Source organism: Vicugna pacos, chromosome 12 (assembly GCF_048564905.1).
Source record: "Vicugna pacos chromosome 12, VicPac4, whole genome shotgun sequence".
NCBI classification, from domain to species: Eukaryota; Metazoa; Chordata; class Mammalia; order Artiodactyla; family Camelidae; genus Vicugna; species Vicugna pacos.
The window spans coordinates 47577714-47595142 of NC_132998.1; the positions used below are offsets into that span (position 1 = coordinate 47577714).

Sequence of the window (17429 nt, forward strand, 5' to 3'; positions counted from 1 at the left end):
ACTCATTACAGTTGCAGGTTACTCCAGTTGAAAAATTGATTTTGCACTGGAAAGTAAAAATCTAACTTCACAATGTCATCAATCATTGGGAAAACATAACTGAGGCCTGGAGGCAAAGCTTAACCATGCACAATTCATAGAAAATCTTCATGTCATTCAGAAGCAACCAGAATGTAAACATAATTTGAAAGAGAACCTAAAGAAATGCAAACAGAAAGTTAGTATTTCTTTAAGAGGAAAACAACTTAAACATACAGCATCAATTACTAGGTATTCCAGTCCACGGACAATTTGTAAGAGAGAGCACAGCGACCAGAATTCATTTTCATTCAAGGAGAACCTCCTTCTTCGATGACTAATGTCAGAGCTAAGACTCCTAAGTTATGCCCATCATATCAGCATGCCTCGCAGGCAAATGAGCGTTTCATTTATTCACTCATTCAGTGATTCGTTTAACAATTTTTTAAACTTCGACTGTTAACGTGACCTAATAAAGATTAGATTTTATAAACGATAATATCTAGCCTCATGTTTCTAAAAGTAGAGAACTTTGAAAGTATTTCTAAACACCCAAGAATTTCAGAGATCACTGATTGAAAAACACTGGTCTAGTTGATTTAAGATAGAAATAATATCCTTCCTCTGAGAGAGAATCAGATTCTTTGAGAATGTAGATTCCACAATCAAGCCCAGAGCCCTGTTGCAACGTGTCAATCACATAGTTACTGCGTAAGTCAGAGAAGAATTTTCCTTAATGCCTATTGCCTGCATTCATAGACCTGGTGTCTCGGACATCCTAGGCTTTAAGTTACACCTAACCGGTGGGAGGCAGCCTCCAAAATGGCTGCCAACACCCTGCTTCCTGGTTCACACACTAGTGTCCCTTGAGTGTGAACTAGACTTATTTACTTACTTCTAACAAATAATATACAGCAGAAGTGACAAGAATTTCACCTCTGACGCTAGGTTGTAAAGAAGACTGTGGCTTTCATCTTGGGTTCTTGTTCTTTCTCGCACTGTCACTCATTTGTTCACAATGTGTTGTTACATGTGGGCTTCCCTGTGGCAAGAACCACGTGGCAAGGAAATGACGTTCTCTGGCCAACAGACGTGAAGGAACTAAATCCTGCCACCTGAAATGAGGAAAGTCTCCTGCCAACAAGCTGTGAAGCAACTGAATTCTCTGAGGAACTCAATCCTACCAACAACCATGAGTTGGAAAGTACATCTCCTCCCACTTGGGTTTTCCGATAAGCCCACAAATGACAGCCTGACTGAAGCATCAGGAGAGAGAGTAGGAGGCAGAGACACCCAGCTAAGTCGGGCTCAGACTCTAGACCCAGAGAGAATAAATGTTCCTTCCTTTACACCGCTAAGGTTTGAGGCACTTTGTTATACAGCAATAGACAATGAAATTACTTTCTATGTCCCTAGCAAAATGCAATTAACTTGTTTTATTACATCTTAAGATTAGCTTCTGAATTTTCATATGCCTCAAAAATGTTCATTGTTAATGTTTGGTTATGAATCTTTTGGTGTTTATGGCATTTTTTACCTTTGTATGTTTAAAAAAAATACTGAAGTTTCTTAAAATGCTTTATATAGTCACAAAGAGAATCCACATTTCGCCTTCCCATTTTTTTCCCTCAGATAAAACATTTCCTTTTCCATTTTCTCACAGGAATTATTCCTCATATTTTCAGTTAGTTTTTCCCACATACTTTTAGAGCATATTGAAATAATTAGGTACATTAGCCCCAAAGCAACCTGGCACTCAACAAATAAACAAACAAAAAAGCCTTAGAAGATTTTTATTAAATGTAGGATCTGTAGGGGAAAGAGACTTCTAACTCACAAGTCTATGTAATAAGTGAGGACTTTATAATTAAATAAACCTGAGTTCAGAACCATGCAAGAATAGTTAATATTACTTTTTCTCATTTTTAATCTTCAAAACTGATTTAAGAAAGCTCGCCTCATTGGTCTGTGATAAAGAGTATGAATGTAATGGTAGCTAACACTTAGCAAGTACTTATCATGTATCTGGCAATTGTTTTTCTTTCTTTCTTTCTTTTTTTAATCTCATATTAACTATAAAAGAACCAATGAGATAGATTCTGTTATTTCCCTATTTAGTGACAGGGAAACTAGGCACCAAGATATTAAGTAACTTTCCTGAGGACAAACAGGAAGTAAGTGATAAAGCTTGGAACTGGACTAAGATTTTAATCACAGAGCTATGGTACATGTAAGATAATAAGTGTTATATAACAAAAATAGTATCTGGCTAGAGAAAGCACTAGCTTAATGTCTTTCTCTTCATCATCCTCATGCAAAGATAGATTTAAGAGACAGTGAGATAACTGGATCTATAGGTTGGCTGGGGAAGCTCTATCGCAAGCTGAAGATTAGGTTCAGGACCACGTACTTCTCATTCTAGTCTACCAAATTCTCAGGGCAAATGCTTCTCATTTATGGATGGAAGATCTCCAAGAAGGATGAGTAAACTATTTAGTGTTTCTTAAGGCTTCAATTCAGAGGTGGTACATTCTCATGGCACCAGCACTTCATTGCCAAAGGAAGTCACATGGCCAACCCCAAACCAATGGGCAGGGAAGTGCACAAGGACCACAATAAATCACAACAGGGAGGGGAAGGAAGGATGAATTATAGATAAATAATACAGTCTACCGTCACATTCATGGAAATATTATAAAATAAATATTGAATAAATAGCTAGAATATTTGATGTTTAAATGGTATATGTTTGCATATACCCTAAAATTCTACAGTTACAGCATAATTTAAAAATTGCTTTCTAGCCCATTGGTCATTCTCTGATTAATGTGTCCATTAACACAAGCCATCCTTTTATTTTTTTTAACTTATCCTTTTTGAAATAAGGAAAACATGGACATTCAGTCATTAAGAGGAAACTTTTTATTCCATAATTCCTCAAAGTAATGCCTAATGGTTCTAAAGTAATATCTATAATTACTGAATTACTTTAGAAATTATGTCCTTAGTCATGTAAATTTAAATGTATTTTTTTTTTTAGGGATCTCTGAGCAAAAGCTTTTGCAATTTTTGTCTGATTTCTATGGTTAGAATACAACTGATATTTGTTTTAACCAGTTCTCTACATCTGACCTCTTTTGCATTAAAACAGAAGGAACAATAAAAGACAGTTTTCTAATTAACCTCTGTTGCTTGTTATCCCACCTTCACTACCGAGGGCACAGAATTGCCACTTTTGCCTTTATCCACTGATCTCTCTCTTAGTGTCTCAGTTTTACTCATTGTTTTGTTTGTTTGCTTCAGAATGAATAATTTGTGTCTTTATCCCTTACTACATTATAAATTCCTTCAGAGAAGGGATTGAATCTTATTTATCTTAGTACCATTTGTGCCTATTGCAGTGCTGAAAACCTAGTCATACCTAATACATGCATATTAAAGGAAGATAGGCTGAATAAATGGACAATATAATTTTTCACTTTACAGCCTGCCTCTCAAAGTTACAGTTTTAAGTTCTATTTTGAAAATAATAGTTCTTGAATAAGAACTAGCTCAGTTAATTTATTTCCCATAGAAAATATAAAACTTGAATTTTCACCAAGGAAGATGAAAAAAAAGACCAGTTATTTATAAAACTATCAGGCAAGGCATGTTGCGCTCACAATGATAAATTTAAGGAAATTTGTACACAGTTAGCATGAGCCTTCACCATCATACAAAAAATCAGCTCTAATTCCAGAGAACAAAGGCTCTCACATCTTGTAGTGTATCAGATATCCCAGCTATACTCTGGGGCTCACAGTAGGGTTTCCGGCTAGACGGAAAATGAAATCTAAGAGGCATTACTGGTATGAGATTCTTATTGTAGAGAAAGAGCAGCCAGCATCAAAGGCTGTCAAAAGTTCCTGCTCCAAATTCACCGTTCACCTTCAGCACATCAGAATCCAGGTCTTACTGGCAACAGATCTTAAATAAAACCTACCTTATGAAAGAGACAAAGAAAAGAGGGAAAGATAGCGTTAGTAAACACCAAATTTCCTAGAAATTCCACTTAAGGTTTACACATATATTTTAAAATTTATTTTAAATTTATTTTAAATAAATTTAAAATTTATTTTAAATTATGTTGAGTGTCTATTTGTGCCATGTATCATATATATGCAAGACAAAAATAAAGGAGAGTATGAAGTCCAGTGAAGGAGACGGAGAATTATATCAAAAATAAGATGACATTTTAAGCACAGTTTGTTTTATGAGAATGTAGGAAAACACCTAACTTGGACACGAGGAATAAGAGAGAGTTTCCAGTGGAGGAAACAAATTCTAAGCTGAGAACGTAGGATCAGTGAGAGTTAACCAGAAGAAGATTCCAGAAAAAATAAAAACCTGAGTAGATCAATGTATTTCTCTTACAAGCCATGTTGTGCAGTTTGGACTAGGGAACTTAAGAATCACTGTCATATGAACAGCCTTCCTTTTGTTAATGAGTTCCCAAAAAGAAGGCAGATAGATATTCCTGTCCAGAAATCTGCAAGAGATTAAAATTCAGGCAGTCAGAGCAGACTGTGCCTGTGACATGGTCTTAGCGATCCCTTGTCTTCCTTTTGCTCTACCCACTTTCTGAGCATTGACTGTGTGAACTCTCTAAGACGCTTCAAACAAATTCCATTTCTGCTTAAGTTACCCAGAGGTTTTTTTTATTATTATTTACAACCAAATTCCTTGATAATTCAGTCTTTATAAAATTTAAAGCAGAAAATTGGTAAACAGAGATTTATGCTTTAAGACAATTTATCTAGCTATAAAGTTTGTAACAGGAAGGAGGGCTAAGCTGGAGCCAAGGAGCTTGCAATCTTGCCAAACTCGAGATTCTGATAGCCATCTAAAGTGGCAGTGCTGAGCAAAGAGAACAGCCAGTAGCCCCGAGGGATACTGACTGAGAATTTACAAATACGTAGCAGTTAGGGAGAAAGAGAAATGATGGCTTTCTTCATTCTCATGAAAGACACTTACTGACCAACCTCTGAATACACATTTAAAGTACAGGCAACTATGTGGGAACTCTGCCAAAGAAGTTTCAGAAAAAAAGAGAGAATAAACCTAAAGGACATATCAGAAAGGAAATGACAGAAGTGGAGCAATTAGGATTTAAGTAAGCAAAAACTTACCTCCAAGTGGCTTGAACAGTAAGGGATTTTTTTTTTTTTTTGGCTCATCTATTGAAAGTTCAGAGGTAGATTGTTAATTGTTAATCTATTAGTTAAGGTTAAATCTGTTTTAACCTTAACTGTTACAAGAAGGGAGCTAGCACCATCAGTAGCTACAGTATGAACCAGGGTGTAAACAGGGAGAAACTTAGCAAAATCTACTGGTTAAAATTCCTCTTTGTGTCCTGTGGCCCAGTGAACATTTGTTCACCAAATACTTGCTTTTCCATCTCCATGTCAATGGCTTTCCTCCCCTTTGAGGTCCCAAACCACTACCCCTGACATCCTTTTCTGTCTTTAGCTGAAGATGGCATTTAAGGTGAGGGCTGTGGCCATTTGGATGAGTTACTCAATTTTTCTGGGTCTCTTCTGTGTATACATGTTATTAAACTTTTGCTTGATTTTCTCCTGTTAATCTGCCTCACATCAATTTAATTCTTAGATGAGCCAGAAGAACCTAGAAAGGGAGAGGAAAATTTCTTCCTTCCCAACATGTCCATTCTGGAAATAAGTATTATGGCTAGGAGAATTACATGTGTCACAGGCTTAGGCTTGGGTTCCTTCAGAAAAATTGATTTAGAAAAAGTATGTGATAGTTTTAAAAATAGAAGGAGGTGCAGGACACAAATAAACAATATTTATTGAAGGGGCAATACGGTGTTAGTACATTAGAGGTTGTTTTTAAATGTAAGAGAATATTATAAATAACTTTGTGTGAATATATTTGAAAAGATAGATGAAATGAGCAATTTTGTATAAAAAATAAGTTAGGTTACTAAACTTGACTTAATAAGTAGAAAAACCAAGCAGATCAGTAGCCATTAAAAGATTTAATCACATGGAAAAAACAAACTTTCTCTAAAATTAGCATTTAATCCAGACCATTGCAGAGTTAGTTTTATCAGACCTTAACCCTCCCAGACTTCAGACAATGCTACAGGGCTATAGTAATCAAAACAGCATGGTACTGGCACAAAAGCAGATATATGGATCAATGGAACAGAATATAGAGCCCAGAAAACAACCCACAGACCTACGGTCAATTAATCTTTCACAAAGGAGGCAAGAATATACAGTGGAGAAAAGACAGTCTCTTCAGCATGTGGTGTTGGGAAAACTTGCCAGCAGCATGTAAATCAGTGAAGTTAGAACATTCCCTCACACCATACACAAAAATAAACTCAAAATGGCTTAAAGACTTAAATATAAGACAAGCTACTATAAACCTCCTAGAAAAAGGACATAGGCAAAACATTCTCTAACATAAATCTTAGCAATGTTCTCCTAGGGCAGTCTACCCAGGCAATAGAAATAAAAGCAAAAATAAACAAATGGGACCTATTTAAATTTACAAGCTTTTGCACAGAAAAGGAAACTATAAGCAAAACAAAATGACAGCCTACGGAATGGGAGACAATATTTGCAAATGATGTGACTGACAAAGGTTTAATTTCCAGAGTATATAAACAGCTCATACAACTTAATAATAACAACAACAAAACCCAATCCAAAAATGGGCGGAAGACCTAAACAAGCAATTCTCCAATGAAGACATATAAATGGCCAACAGACACATGAAAATATGCTCAATATCACTAATTATCAGAGAAATGCAAATCAAAACTACAATGAGGTATCACCTCACACCACTCAGAATGGCCAACATTCAAAAATCCAGAAATGATAAATGCTGGAGAGGCTGTGGAAAAAAGGAACCCTCCTACACTGTTGGTGGGAGTGCAGTTTGGTGCAGCCACTGTGGAAAACAGTATGGAGATTCCTCAAAAAACTGAAAATAAACTTACCATATGATCTAGCAATCCCACTCCTAGACATATATCTGGAGGGAACTCTAATTCAAAAAGGTATATGCACTCCAATATTCGTAGTATTGCTGTATGTAATAGTCAAGACGTGGAAACAACTTTAATGTCCATTGACAGATAACTGGATAAAGAAGTTGTGCTATATTTATACAATGGAATACTACTCGGTGATAAAAAAAAAAAGGAATAAAATAATGCCATTTGCAGCAACGCGAATGGATCTGGAGATTGTCATTCTAAGTGAAGTAAGCCAGAAAGAGAAAGAAAAATACTGTATGATATCAGTCATATGTGGAATGAAAAAAAAAAAAGAAAAGAAAGAAAGAAAGAAAAACAAAGACACTAATGAACTCATCTACAAACAGAAACAGACTCGCAGACATAGCAAACAATCTTATGGTTACCCAGGGAAAGGTAATGGGATAGGAAAGGAAGGGATAAATTTGGGAGTTTGAGATTTGCAAATGTTAAACACTACAAATAAAAGTCGATAAAAAACAGATTTCTCCTGTATAGCACAGGGAACTATATTCAATATCTTGTAATAACCTCTAATGAAAAAGAATATGAAACAAATATATGTATATATATGCATATTGAGACATTATGCTGTACACCAGAAATTGACACATTGTAACTGACTATATTTCAATTTAAAAAAAATTAGAAAAAAAAACCTTAAAACTATAAGTAATCCCTATATTACCAAAATATTTTAGAAACAAAACATTATAAAAAACTATCTCATTCATTTTATGATTCTAATATAACATACATGGAAATTGGGCAACAGTATAAAAATTAAATTGTAGTTAAGTCTCACCTTTAAAAATACAAGAAGACATAAAAAGAAAACATAGAAATCAACTCAACTCAATAAAGTATTTTTAAAAATCTCAAAAATACCAAAAAAGGTTTATTCCAGGAATGTAGTGCTGGTAAAATACATTTTTTAAAATTAACAATTCAACATAAAACATCTATTACACTGAAAGGTCACATGAGAAAGAAAAAAATAAGTGCAGAAGAAAACAATTTCTATAAAAATTGTTAGCAATTTAAGAATCATAAGGGGATGTTTTTACTTGATAAAGTTCTACCAAAAATCTACAGGCATATCATTCTTAAAAGTAAAATATAAGAATCACTCTTAGTAATGTCAAAAAATGAAACAAGATGTTTTATTATCACTCAATTATTGAAAGTTTCACTGGATATTCTTGCCAGTATTATAATTTAAAAAATTATATGAAACATTCAAGTATTTTTAAAGTCACAAAATTGTTGTTATTTACATAGACAATCCAAGACATTCGTACATATCATTCAATCTAATTAAGACTTTAGTAAATCTGCTGGATACAAAAAAAAACTACTAAAATCTTTAGAATTCTTATGAAGGAGCAATAACAAATTAGAAAATGCTATGTAAAATGTAAGCATTCAAAACAGCAATGAAAATTGTATTTACCTTTAGTACCCATTAGGAGTAAAGCTAACAAAATCATGTGAGACCTGAAAAAACAATTATCAAATATTAAAGTACACAGAAGATGAATGAGCGAGGAGAGAGTCACATTCATATTTATACAGAAAGCAAAACTTCAACCTGTCAGTATTGGCCAATTCTGTATGGTGGGCACCTGGTGTTTGTTGTGTGACTTACTGTTACCCTGCCTTTTTTTTTTTTAACTTTTCAAAACAATTACAAATCAGTAAAACAAGCTTCATGTTTCCACAGAGAAAAACATACTTTACTTTGCGAATCAATGGCATAAATTTCCTACAAATGCTATTAACTGTGTAAAACTTTAACACAAGTATTCTATTCCCAGAACCAAGGCAGAAGGGTTTCATACGGGGTTCCTGCCTGAAAATATTTGCTGTTTGAGAAGAGGAAATATTGAAGTCTACTTTAAAGTACATAAAGACAATTGTACAGTAGGATTAAATCTTACAGAAAAAACTTACAAAAAGATTTGCTGCCCCCCTTTTTTCTTAAAATGACTATGTCAATATATAATATTGAGTATATGATAAAACTGTAATTTTTTTCTCTCAGAAAGCAAATAGTGTTTATTGAAAAGTGTGAAGCAAAGTGAGGTGAGTTTTGAGAAAAATAATATTTTTCAAGGCTTTTCAATGTATTTTCCTTAACAGCCTCTGTCTTTTCATAAGTGTTAGATATCTGCTAAGAAACTGATTTATGTATATTTTTTCTGTCTGAAAGCTGTATTAACATCTTTCAGAGTATCTATAAAACAGGATTACATTTTTTCCATGAGAATTAGTGAAGAATTTTTTTCACATCTTATTTCCAAATATTATTAGATATTTGACACTTCAGGATGATTTAAATTACTTTCAATGAGCCTGAGATACAGTTTTATCACATTGCTTTCTTGAACCAAGAGGAAAGAAAATTGCATATTAGTTTTATTTTCTCACCAAGACTAGATTAAACTAAAATGGCAATAATAAGATTTTTTTAAACCAAAGAATGTATCTTCTGGGGGTGAAATATCAACATGGATGGAAAACTTGAATTTAGCTGTTCTCACAAAAGTTGGGAGTTGGGAAATCATCAGTGGTTAGACACAGGATTCTAGACAGCTTCATGGCAATGAACTACAAATCCTAAATATTTTCCCCTATTGTCTCAACTATCAAAATTCTACACACGATGAAAGTTCCATTTAAATTTGATTGTCTCTAAATGTTTTCCCAGTTGATTAAAATTGTATATGATCTCTGCCTGAAAGCTGATTTGGGGGTTTGTGTGAACCAGGCTTGGTCATACTCTGCTAGATTTGGAGAGGAACATTCAGATCATCCAGGCCAAACTTCTTTCCAATGAGTAACTGATCTCCTTACATAACAATGCTGGCAAAAAGGCCAGCTTCCGCTTGAACATTGTCTAGTGTTTACAGACTTCAGCAGACATTCCAACAGAGGCCTAATATCCAAAACCAATACTCCTTTTTCTCCTTACTCCCCAAAGCCAGAGGTTACAGTGTCTAATGATCATCATCATCCTCATCATCATCCTGGACTTAGATAAGAACCTTTTTTCAGAAGAAAAACTATTGCAGTAGGGAGAACTCTCCAATCTCACAGATCAAAAACCTCAGAATCAAACTGAAAGGCTTTTCTTTTATCAGTAAGAGGAAATCAGAAAAAAAAAAAAAAAAAGAGGGAGTGAGGAGTCTGTTCTTGTGAGGGTGGAGGGGGAATGCGCCTTGTGGTCAACCACTGCTCAGCACAAGCTGAGAGGTGGGCGTGCTCCGCGTTTGAGAACTTGTGTAGGCTTGGGGCAGGCTGATGCTCAGGGCTTTCTGGGAAAGAGGGGAGACTGACTAAAGTTCGGTCAGCAAAAAGCAGAGGTTTAAAAATGGGAAACTGTGAGCACTTGGTGGGAAGCAATGATGTTTATCTGGAAGGTGGCTATGTGATGTAGTCCCGGCTAATAGGATGCAAGCAGAAGAGGCCTTCGGCTTGTTTTTCTGATAAATCCTGACAAGAAGGGACCTACTTGGCTGGCAAACATCTTTTACAGGCACAATATGCCTGGAAGTAGAGCAATGATCTGAGGAGTATGAGGAAGAAAAACACAAATGAAGAATGAGCGTTAGACGGAGACGGATCACTACTGGCGTAAATAACTCAGCATAAATGCCTGGATTCCTATTTTGAATAACTGCTGTTGGGTTAAGTAGCAGTAGTCTAACTTCTGTTACTTGGAACCAAACACAATCTTAACTAATGGAAAAAAAATGTTTAATAATCTATTCTAAGAATTTGCCCAAAATCAACATTAATTTATTACTTTTTAAGTCACCTAAAATCTCCTCTGCTCTATTTTTGTTAAAGTTTTCGCAAGAAAGTTCTGTGGATTTTCAATAATTTTTCATGATGATTTTCAATAAATACTTCTTAGCTTCATTTTTCTAATTCCTATGTACATATTTCTTTATGATCCTTACATTTTGTCTTTCACTTTAATTATTGTCACATATATCTTTTAACACGTATCTTGATATACATACATTTAATCTATGCATATCTATTTCTATATCTATGTATCAGGAAGCCAAATGTTTAACGTTAGTGTGTATTTTTTATTCTGCATTCTCCCAGTGCCTTTCATTTGGTAAATACTCCATAAATATCTTAATTCCATGCAATTTCTAATTCTGACAAATTATAAACATTGAGAGGACTTGGAAAGCTCTCATTTAGTTTTAATGGTATTTCAAAACATCACCACTGTGCTAACAGCTACATGACAAGAATTAACCAAAACTAAATATGGGTATCTTTCTGAAAGTCTTTTTTTAAGTTAATTGAATTATTTCAATTGCATTAGAAAAGTATAATATTTAAAGAAATCCTGAGGTGAAGTCTTTTAATAAATGTAGTAAGTCTCCCTTCATTCACCCATAATTTATTTATTTGCTGGGTTTTTATATTGCTCTAGGAAGAATTTGGAAGGCAGGGATGCTTGCTATAGTCAGTTACGTAAGATTTAATCAGGATATCGACAAACAATTTGAATAGTAGTCAGGGAGATGAAGGAGAGGCAAAGGGTGGCTCTTAAAAAAAAAAAAAAAAAGCCCCAATTTTTCCAATCAAGAATTCTAGTAAACAAGGTGATTTTATCTGGAAGCAGCTTGATTCTACTGCGCAGATTTACCCAGGGTCACTCTAAGTACCACTTTATGGTCAGTGCGATGCTCATCCCCTGTGTAAATCTGCATCTCTCCTGGTTTATTAAGATCCTTCTTGGATCTATGTAGTTTTGAATTTTGAAGTCCAGAGATTCCCTTTTCTCAGATTTTTCCCCCATGTGCATTTAGGGGTCATCTGTCTGGCAGACAGAAGATGTGATTCAAGGCTTGATACTACCTAAGACACAGTCCTCTATGAACTGTGTGGTATTATGTAAGGACAGTTAGAAAGCAAAGGCCAGACGATATAGCCTATTACTGTCATAGTTAAATTCCCTTAGGGAAGACACACATCAAAGTAAGTTTTAAACGTGGTTCTGAATAGGCTTATTTATTGCATGCTCCATGAGGAAAAAGATTAATCCAAAGAAAGGAAACCCTAGAATTATAGCATGTATCAAAAAATCCTATCTTTCAAGCATACTGAATGACTACAAAGGTTAGCATTGTTCACTATAGGTATATAGAATACAAAGAAAATGGTTTATAGTTAGGAATTCAATTATTCATAAGTAAACCGTGCTTCCAAATTTCAGTTTGAAAACAACATGCATTATTATATTTTAATTCTTTTAAAACATTTGCTTGGCAAATAGCTTTGCATAATTCACTTTGTTTAGCAAAGCTTCTAATCATGGAATGTAAAATTAAGCTTCATGTTAGGTGATGTATGAAAGACAATGCATTCTAAATGAATAAAATCTCAACTTAAATATATGTAATACTGAGTTTTCTGTCAGCATATTATACTGCTCTTTATATAAAGACACAAAACAATAGAAAATATTGGTGAGTAAAATTTTAAAACATAAAAACTCACCACCTCCTTTAAATAAAACTGTCAAATATTAGAAAATATCTGGTGTTATTTGAAAGGCATTCAATTCCAGGCCCTTTCCTGGTACTTATAAATAATTTTCATCTGAAAGAACAGAGGTGTTTATTACAAGGCTTTTACAAAGAGAGTGCTAGATGTTTTTAAATCATTTTTGTAAGCGACATTCAACTCTTACACTGACCAAGCTACATTACAATTTGTTTTGCATTTTTTATCTAGGATATGTGACCGTAAGAACTCTGCGAATCAAGTCTACATAATGTTTTATTGCCAGGGTTTGCAGATTGAGGTTAGGGAGGAATAAGAGAAAAATTAAAGAACCGGAAAGCAACTGAGAAAACATACCCATGGTACAATCATTGTGAGTGAATGTTGAATCGCGAACAAGAATTATTCTGCCAAATTTGCAGTTTTTGTAGATCAGCTGTCAATTACTTAAGGAGAAGGAACGTCCTTGTACATTTTGATTTAGTCATTATCTCTTCAATCCGTCTCAGCTTTATCACTTTGAAAAATCTGGAAAAAAATATGCCATTTGCATTCCATAATTACATCAAGGGACTTGAGAGTTTCGGCATCGCATTCTTTGAAAGCAGAGGGCACGTCAAGGCAAATCGGTTGCAGTGACTAATCACAGGAGTCCCTAGGCCTGGGCTGGCCACCCTCAGCTGAAGACCTTTGCCACACTGTCATTACTATGGACTGTCTGCTGGCTGGCTGACCCCAGCTTCCTTCTGCTTCTCCAAAGCCCTTTATCACTCAATGATTAATGAACTGTAAAATAACAACCAGCCTCTGAGCCAGTCAAGATTCCTTCCCATGAATACTGAACGGAAATGCAAAGTTTCTTCCCTAAAGGTGTCAAGATTCAATGGGCAAACCTTCTTTTTTCTTTTCTTTTTTTTTTTTTTTAACCCTCCAGCACTGTTGCCAATCAGTGTAGGAAGCAAAATGTCAAACGAGATATTCAAAGACCACTTCTCGTTTCCTCCAGTAACCCTAAGGTGCTGCTTATATGTTTTCATCAATTTATTCCAAACTGTTCCAACTACTAGGATTCATGATTAGCTCTTTCAAAACTTCCATCTTGGGGCTGTACTTTGGCACGAGGGGCTTTGTGAAAGAAAATGAAGCAAATACAATTTGAGAGCTGAGAGCAGGCTGACATCCTCAAGCTTACATAACTCAGTCAGGAAAGCTCCATGCGCATAGCAATGTTTCTTCTAATAATAATAGTTTCCTCAAAGAAAAGAAAGTGTGGATGCAGTGAGATCATAAGCTAACGGGAAAAACCACAAGCTCAGGAAAAGAGGAAATAAAACAGAAATCTTAGGAGAGAAAGATGAGACCCGGTTGAAAGCTAGCACATTGATTTCTAGGCATATCATCCAAACTGCATTTTCCAGCAAACCTTTCTTGCTTAAGAATTACAAATTCCAAGTGTTTTAAAACATTATCATGGATCCTGAATATGAACAACTAAAAGCTGACTTCAGCTTTCAGTAAACTTAGATTGAGCAAACATTATGTCATCAAGATCCTCTATGGATGAAATAAATTTCTTCTCCTTTGAAACCATGCTTTCCCATCCTCCTTTTTCTTACAGACAAATAATAAATGGGAAATCACACATAACGCCCAACTATAAACCCTTATTATTCTGTCACTGACTTATAAAATTATATTGGCCGAAAACATATTTCTCATTTGGTCTTTCGTATTACATTTTATGGCTCTTGAAACATCATAAGTTTCCATGTTGTATTCTTATTGCTTATATTATAGAAAGGAATAGTTTGCTGTTCTCTGAACAGAAAACCAAATTTAAAACCTCTCAAGTATCCTAACATGAAAAGTTTTCTCTTTCTCCAATGCATAATCTTCCTACCAACATATATACGCACTTGACCCTTAAATAACACAGGTTTGAAATGCATGGATCCTCTTATATGGGGACTTTTTTTTCAATAGTAAATACTACAGTGTTTACTTGCTTGATGCTTATATACTTGATACAATATTTACTTGCTTGATACAGTATTTACCTGTTTGAATCCATGGATGTGAAACCTCAGATATGGAGGAACTACATATTTACTGAGGGTTGACTGTAAATTATACGCAGATTTTTTTATTGTGTTGGCGGTGTACCCCTAACCCCCACGTTGTTCAAGGGTCAACTATACTAAATTACATTATTGTAAAAATTACAGTTTTTCCTGAGACATATGAATTCACATCATGACATACCAGGGTATCTCAACATTTTGATAGAGCACAAACATTTTTTGTGATAATTTAGTATGCACTTTCTTAGTTTTTCAATAAATTTTAGTCAACAGTCTTGAGATATAGTGGTTAAAAAAAAGATTTTTAACACATTCAGACACCATAAAATGTCTTAAAATTACTACTCCTTATGTTCCTTAAAAATATGCTTTGTTAGAGCTAAAAACAATTTCACATTTTTGCATTCTGATGGAAGTGTAGCTTCAAATCTTTTTTACCTGTAGCTTTAAAAAAAAAAATGTTTTTAATGGCGGTACTGAGGATTGAACGCGGGACCTGTGCATGCACTCTACCACTGAGCTATACCCACCCCTCCACTTGTAGCGTTAGAATCATGACTGTCTTCAACTCCTCATAACTGTGGAAACAGCAACATGAAACTGATAGTGATTGTGAACTGACCCATTTAAGATCAGTGACGGTGTTTGACTTTTTTTAAACAAACACTGTAAAATTCAAAATGACAAAAAATGGCTGAAATGAATGTTTCAAATCCATGTTTTCCCCTAATGGATATGGCCTTACTGTTGTAGGAGTTGGGGTGCACAAAGATTTGTAATGCAGGCTTAAAAGCTCTATTCAAAGTTGCAAATTTTTCACAATTGTTTCAAGAGATGAAACACTTGAACAAAATTTTAGAAAGCCCAGCACAAGTCTCTGACTTGTTAGTTATTGTTGTTTTTCTCTTCTTTCTATCCATTCTTCGATAGCTTTCCCAGCGGACAGTGTTCTACAGCAAGGGCACAGGAGAGCAGGAGGACTCTGGTGAATCAAGGGGAGTGACCACCACAGCAACCATTCTCCTCAGTGGTTATGTGGCATCACGTTGAGAAGGCAACCAACCCACTGGCTGGCCAGGTACTCCTGGATAGCCATCAGCCCACCAATTCTATATGTCTGCTAGGAACACACTGTGTCAAAGCAGACAAAAACGGAAAATCACAAGAGAGTGAGAACGACAGAAATATATTATTTTTTACCCCTTTGGTAACTTCAAGTCTCCTCTTTGTTTTGGAAAAGAAAATGAACCATACACATTGTATCCTCTAAGGAATCATGTTTTCATAAGGAATTATTAAAGATTGATTTATTGGTACCAAAATTGGCCAAGGTTTAGGATTTATACCTGTCAGTTCTTTAAACAGATGGTCCATTCATATATTCATTCATTTATTCATCTGACAGTATTTATTGATACTATGTTAATTCATAGGTATTCTTCTGTTTACTGAGAATGGAGTAATATCCAAGGACAGAAACCTAACCCCAGAGAAATTCCATGTAGAGCAGGAAGACAGAAAATACATAAGTTGACAAAGAAAATGATAATTTCCTAAGTACTCTGAATGAAAATAAAATGTGATGCTATAATGCTGTGTCTAAGTCTAAGGTAGGAGAGAAACTACTTCTGAGTAATTTAGAGTAACTATTCTCAAGTGGTATACAAGAAAAGATTTCTAAGAAAGTAACATTTGAGTTGTGATAGGAATGATGAATAAGAGCTAGTCAAGCAAAAGTTAAGTAAAAGTACTCCATGCAGAAATTGGAGGGAGGAAAAAACTTTCCTCTCCCCTTCTAGATTCCTCTGGCTGGTCTAAGAATTAAACGGACATGAGACAGATTAAGAGGAGAAAATCAAACAAAAATTTAACAGCATGTCTACATGGGAGAGACCCAGGAGAGCTGAGTAACTTAACAAAATGTCCAATACCCTCACCTTAAATACTATCCTCAGCTAAAGACAGAAGAGGATGTTGGCGATAGTGGTGTGGGACTCCAAAGGGGAGGAAGACCATTGACATGGAGATGGAAAAACAAATGTTTGGTAATCAAATGTTTGGTAGGTCATGCAGAGACGATGGGACATAGAGAGAAATTTTAACAAATAGGCTTTGCTAGGTTCGTCCCTGTTTACATACTTAGTTCACAGTATAGTTATATCCAGCAGTAGCCCCTTACTGGAACAGGTCTTCTGTCTATGTTCTTTAAGGCAGCTGAGGGAAGGTCAAAGGTTCTTCCTGAGTCTTTTGGGCCTTCAAAATAGTCAGCCTAAATTAATTCTCATGCCAAAGAGACACATTTTGGGGTGGCAAATTTTGCTCCCCAGCAAAGGCAAGGGCTTGAGATTGCAACACAATTGAAGAGTTCAGGACCTAAAGAAAGTTCAATGCGGTATCATTTTTTTCCTTTCTTACATGCCATAGTTTAAAATTTTGCAAAGAAAAAAGGACTCAGTATACTCAAAGCTGTTGAGGAAACGAGAGCCTGACTTTCTTGTTTGAGGAGAGTAGACTATTTCAAATTTTGAAATTGATATATCCAAAACTTTGGGGAATGACCACTTTTACATCAACCATTATTTTGGAAGTGAATTCTGGGCTTGGTCTTAGCTAAGTGACCTGAGCCCAAGTTCACAGGCCACACAGTTAATATTTTCATTTTAAGTGGTGTTACATGCATTAGCACATGTGAACCTCAGAAAAAATCTATGTGGTAGAAATAATTCCACTTAAAATGTGTCATG

The 17429-nt window shown here is 35.1% G+C and overlaps 1 long non-coding RNA gene across 1 annotated transcript in view; it reads left to right on the top strand.

The window, feature by feature from the left end:
* The window catches only part of LOC140700478 (uncharacterized), a 36718-nt gene extending 20961 nt beyond the window's left edge, over positions 1-15757 (top strand). Inside the window, exon 3 of the long non-coding RNA XR_012078880.1 lies at positions 15616-15757. This is a non-coding gene — a long non-coding RNA (uncharacterized lncRNA). The remainder of the gene's footprint in view (positions 1-15615) is intronic.
* Positions 15758-17429: the final 1672 nt, after the last annotated feature.